Source organism: Schistocerca nitens, chromosome 9 (genome assembly GCF_023898315.1).
Source record: "Schistocerca nitens isolate TAMUIC-IGC-003100 chromosome 9, iqSchNite1.1, whole genome shotgun sequence".
Taxonomy (NCBI): Eukaryota; Metazoa; Arthropoda; class Insecta; order Orthoptera; family Acrididae; genus Schistocerca; species Schistocerca nitens.
The window spans coordinates 12,824,388-12,830,782 of NC_064622.1; positions in this window are offsets into that span (position 1 = coordinate 12,824,388).

Consider the following 6,395-nt stretch of genomic DNA (forward strand, 5'->3'; position numbering starts at 1 on the left):
ACGTACTAAGATCTACAGTCCCTTGGCAGTGTAAAACAATTAAGATTCTAAATCAATGCGATGATGATGTCATTATAGCAATTATGGTTACGGAAGTTAATAAATCAGTCAAAAGGCTATGAGAGTGTTTGTGCTAGATGGAGCAGATAAGCAGTTGTTAGCATCTCACTTAGACAGTGAATTGACATCATTTCGTTCCAGTAACTTGGACGTAGAGGAATTATGGGCAAAGTTTAACCAGATTGTAAATTGTGGTCTGGAGCATTATGTGCCTAGTAAGTCGAAAAGGGATGGAAAAGACCCATTATGGTTTAATAACGAAATTCGTAAGATTCTGAGGAAACAGGCTGTTGCGCTCATGGTTCAAAAGAGAACCCCCGCTGTGGGTCTGGGGCTTAGAATAGGCCCGAGGTATTCCTGCCTGTGCTAAGAGGTGACTAAAACGAGTCTCACACATTTTGGACTTTATGTGATCGTCCCCCGTACAGTTTGACCTCCATTTTTCAAAATTTTCCCAAAGAGCGAGCCAACTCGGGAAGGGCGCCTTACTTGGTGTGTAGTGTCCATCATGTGCTGAAACCTCTCGCATCCTTTGGCAACGTGGATCTGCACTTCCGCTCATTCTCCAGCTGTTGGGCAAGGTCACCCTGCTGGGTGCATTTTCCTCCATCCTCCGTGCAGTATCACTTTCTCCGCTGTCAACAATAATTGACTTCTTAACTCATTTGCACCTAATAACCAGCACAGTAGCCAGTCTGTTGTGGTGGGGCCGCTATGTACCTTATTGGTTCTAGCCCCCTGACCACAGGGATAGCTCTGCTGGTGCCTGCGCCATTAACTCCTCATGTATGCCTAGGAGTTGATACACCACCGGTCTCTAAGCGGTCAAGGCCTAACTTCAATGCTAAGAAATACAACCCCAAATCACCCCCCCCCTCTCCCCAGTCACACCATGGGAGGAATGCCAAGCTAAGGATGGCAGCAAAGCTTATTTACTCTGGTACATCCTATGTACGAGAGTTGATGGGGAGTCTTTCTTGTCAGTAAAAACTCAGTTTTTCGTGGAACATTTAGAGGACAAGTTTGGGGAGGTGGAGGACGCCGTGGTGCGCACAGCCACACAAACGCAACGGTCGGCTACCACGGCAGAGTTAAGCGGCGCCTGCAACTTAGGGCCGGCACATTCCGCCAGCTGGCACTAGAGGCGTTCCCATCAAACATTCAATCAGCCACTAACTACACGCACGCACGAGCCTTTTTCTGGCATGGATGGTCACACTATGATATCACCATTCACCAGTCAGGGATCGCCAATGGCCGCCAGTCATCACTCCGTAATCAACGGAGGAAGACTGGAGCCGCCATGTTAAATAGCCGGAAGAAAGGGAAACAGGTGTCTTTCGACCCACCGCAGACTGCTGCGTGGAAGATACTTCGATGCGGCCAGAACGTCCAGGTGCCACGTCTTCGCTACGCCGGCCATCGACCCCTGAGTCTGCGCCTGTCCACTTCCTCGGCATCTGCCGGAAAGCATTGAGAGAAAACCTGACAAAGGAACGTAAATTCAGTTCAGTTGCTAATATTTCAATTCAATAAGGCGGCATATTCTTTGGCTTGTTATAAAATTTTGGTAGGAGAAGAAGCCTTTGTTTTCGAAGAAAGTTTATCTTTTTGTAAAATTAAGCGGTGGCCTTGCTCCACCTAATAAAAATTTTTGTTCGCACATCGGTGTTAATCTGTGGATATAATAGAGGGTTTGTCCAAAATGTGGTCAGGGTCGGGCTTGATCGAAACAGCATCCTCTGCCCAGTCACGGGCACTACTTGCCTGTGACAAGCTGAGGGATGTTTCTGTTGCCATCATGCCCCATAAGAGCTTAAATATGGTCCAGGGTATCATATTTCACAGGGACCTTCTTTTGCAATCTGACGATGAGCTGCATGCCAACTTACAGCGGCAAGGTGTCCTATTCGTCAGATGCGTCCACCGGGGTCAGAGGGGTAATCAGGTTGCCACCAGTGCCTTCCTCTTGGCCTTCGAGGGTGACACATTACCCGAGAGGGTCAAGGTGATGGTCTACCGCTGTGCTTTAACTGCTGGAAGTTCGACCGTATGTCTTCCTGCTGTACTTCCAGCATCACCTGTTGGGATTGTAGATGTCCTTCACATCCCAATACTCCCTGTGCTCTGCCTCCCATCTGTGTCAGCTGCGGAGAGCACCATTTGCTTTGCTCGCCAGACTGCAGGATTCTCCAGAAAGAAAGAAAAATAATGGAATACAAGATCCTGGACCGACAGACCTACACTGAGGCTAAGAGAAAATATGAGAGGCTATGTCCTCTGCATAGACGTCAACCTACGCCGCCGCTATGACGACGGTTCTACCATCTTCCATTCTGCCACATACAGTCGGGTCTCAGAGCCATCAGACTACACCTGCCCCCTTGATTGTGGGGTGGGAGGGGGGCACTTTCCTCCTGTTGCTCTGCACACCCTACTCCAGCAGCAGCACCCCCCTCCCCCCCCCCCCCCTCCAAATCATGGGGGACGGTGGACATCAGTCCCCACTTCTCAGCCGGAGAAGAGTAAGTCTTCTACAGGTCCTCTGGCCAGGAAGGGATTCCTTGTGTCACTCCCTTCCCAGATTCCTACCTGTGGCAAAGCTGACACCCGCCAGTGGCTGAAGCAACCACAGGTAGCTGGTCATAGTGCTTCACGGTCCTCCTCAGTCCCTGAGACTGAAATCAGTGAAGCCCTCCCAGCCGGACAAACCTAAGGAGCAGCTAGAGAAACCTAAAAAGAACAAGACCCCCAAGAACCAAGGCACTGCATTGGCAACGAACACCACCCACCACTACCTACTAGCTCTGTGTCTGAGGTCTGAGGATAAGGTGGAGATTCAGGCATCCGGTGAGAACCCAGATCTTGGTGGGCCCTCAGACACAATGGATGTCGATCTCATAGGTACTCATCTGGTGGCAGCAGGTGACACTTGGGCGTAGACTATCTCATTGAGTGTTTCATGCCTTCACAGTCTCATGATCACATAATCCTCCAGTGGAATTGCAGCGGTTTTTTCCGCCACCAGGCTGCGCTACGGCAACTGTTTAGCTTTACACCTGCTTTCTGCATTGCCCTCCAGGAAACCTGGTTCTCAGCAATGTGGAGCCCTGCTCTCCCCGGCTATAAGGGATATTACAGGAACCGTAGTGACTATAATAAAGTGTCTGGTGGAGTTTGCGTCTATGTCCTGAACTCAGGATGTAGTGAACCTGTGCCCATTCAAACCCCTCTTGAAGCTGTGGCTGTCAGGATAAGGACAACACAGAAAATAACTGTCTGCTACGTATGTCTTCCTCCAGATGGTGCAGTGCCCCTGAACGTATTGGCTGCACTGATTGATCAACTCCCTAAACCGTTCCTACTTTTGGGAAATTTTAACGTGCATAACCCCTTGTGGGGTAGCACCATGCTTACTGGCCGAGGTAGGGAGGTCGAAAATTTACTGTCACAACTCGACCTCTGCCCCTTAAATACAGGTGCCCCCACACATTTCAGTGTGGAACATGGCACATATTCGGCCATCGATCTCTGGGTTTGCAGTCCTAGCCTTCTCCCATCTATCCGCTGAAGAGCACATGACAACCTGTGTGGTAGTGACCACTTCCCCATCTTCCTGTCACTCCCCCGTTGTCATGCCCAGGGACGCCTACCCAGACGGGCTTTAAACAAGGCAGTCTTGGAAGCCTTCACCTCAGCTGTCACCGCTGAGTCTCCCCCACGTGGTGCCATCGATGTTGTCGTTGTGACCGAACGGTTCTAGGAGCTACAGTCTGGAACTGCGCGACCCCTACGGTTGCAGGTTCGATTCCTGCCTCGGGCATGGACGTGTGTGATGTCCTTAGGTTAGTTAGGTTAGTTAGGTTTAAGTAGTTTTAAGTTCTAGGGGACTGATGACCTCAGAAATTAAGTCCCATAGTGCTCAGAGCCATTTGAATTTGATGTTGTCGTTGAGCAGGTCACTACAACGAACGTTCTGCGGCGGCAGACACGATCCCTCGTTCTTTATGGTGTCCCCAGCGAAAAACAGCCCTTTGGTGGTCGCCAGAAGTCGCTGAGGCAATTAAAGAGCGTCGGCGAGCTCTACAGCGACATAGACAGCACTCTTCCCTAGGGCACCTAATATCCTTTAAGCGGCTCCGTGCCCGGGTTCTCGAGCTTATAAAACGGCGGAAACAGGAGTGTTGGGAGAGGTATGTGTCTACCATTGGGTACCATACGTCAGCTTCCAAGTCTGGATGAAGATCAGACCCTTTTGGGTACCAGACCCCAACAGGCGCCCCTGATATTAACATCTATGGCGTGTTATCTACCGACGCAAATGCGATTGTCGAGCACTTTGGGCTGGCTCTGAGCACTATGGGACTTAACATCTATGGTCATCAGTCCCCTAGAACTTAGAACTACTTAAACCTAACTAACCTAAGGACATCACACAACACCCAGTCATCACGAGGCAGAGAAAATCCTTGACCCCGCCGGGAATCGAACCCGGGCGTGGGAAGCGAGAACGCTACCGCACGACCACGAGCCGAGCACTTTACTGAGCACTATGCTCGAGCCTGTGCATCGGAGAACTACCCCCCAGCCTTTGGTACCCTCAAACGGCGGATGGAAAGGAAAGTCCTCTCATTCACTACACGTCACAGTGAACCCTATAACGCCCCATTTACAGAGAAGGAGCTCCTCAGTGCCCTTGCACATTGCCCCGACACAGCTCCTGGGCTGGATCAGATCCACAGTCAGATGATTAAACATCTCTCGTCTGACTGCAAGTGACATCTCCTCGTCAGCTTCACCCGGATCTGGTGCGATGGCGCCTTTCCATCGCAATGGAGAGAGAGCACCGTTATTCCAGTGCTCAAACCTGGTCAAAACTCGATTGATGCGGATAGCTACAGGCCCACCAACCTCACCATCTTTCTTTGTAAGCTGCTGGAACATATTATGTGTTGTCAAATGGGTTGGGTCCTGGAGCCACGTGGCCTACTGGCTCCATGTCAGGGCGGCTTCTGCCAGGGTCGCTCTACCACTGATAATCTTGTGTCTCTTGAGTCTGCCATTCGAACAGTCTTTTCCAGACGTCAACATCTGGTTGTCATCTTTTTTGACATACGTAAAGCAAACGACATGACCTGGCGACATCATATCCGTGCCACATTGTGTGAGTGAGGTGTCTGGGGCCCGCTCCTGATTTTTATACAGAACTTCCTGTCGCTCCATACTTTCCCTGTCCAAGTCAGTGCCTCCCATAGTCCCCCCACCGTATTCAGGTGAATGGCGTTCCACAGGGCTCCATATTGAGTGTGTCTCTATTTTTGTGGCTATTAAAGGTATAGCAGCAGCTGTAGGGCTGTCAGTCGCACCTTCTTTGTCTTCGGATGACTTCTGCATTTCGTACTGCTCCTCCAGTACTGGTGTTGCTGAGTGGCGCCTACAGGGAGCCATTCACAAGGCGCAGTCATGGGCTCTAGCCCACGATTTGTAGTTTTCAGCTGCAAAGTCGTGCATTTCTGTCGGTGTTGCACCATTCATCCAGAACCAGAACTTTACCTTAATGACGATCCACTCACTGTAGTGGAGACATGTCGATTCTTAGGACTAGTTTTCGATGCCTGATTGACTTGGTTACCTAACCTTCGCCAGCTTAAGCGGAAGTGCTAGCAGCTCCCGAATGCCCTCCGCTGCCTGAGCAACACCAACTGGGGTGCAGATCACTCTACGCTGCTGCAGCTCTACAGAGCCCTTGTTCAATCCCGCCTTGACTATGGGAGCTTGGTTTATAGTTTGCCAGGGCCCTCAGTGTTGCGTTTACTCGACCCAGTCCACGTGCACTGGCGTTCGCCTAGCAACAGGAGCTTTTAGAATGAGTCCGGTGACCGGTGTCCTGGTGGAGGCTGGAGTCCCTCCATTGAAGGTTAGGTGTGCACAACTGCCCGCCAGTTATGTTGCACACGTTGATAGTTCTCCTGCACATCCAAATTACCGTCTCCTTTTCCCAACGACGGTGGTTCATCTCCCTCATCGGCGGTCCAGGTCAGTTGCAGTTCGCGTCTGGTCCCTTCTGTTTGAACTGGAGTTCTTCCCATTACCACCTCTCCTCGCGGTCCATACATGTACACCTCCATGGTGTACACCTAGGCCACAGATTCTTCTGAATCTTTCACATGGCCCTAAGGACTCCGTTAACACTGCAGCTCTCTGCTAGCACTTCCTCTCGATTCTCGACATGTACCGGGGCCATGATGTGGTTCACTCTGACGGCTCGATGGCTGATGGTCATGTAGGCTTTGCATATCTTCATGGAGGACATATTGAACGGCACTCTTTGCCAG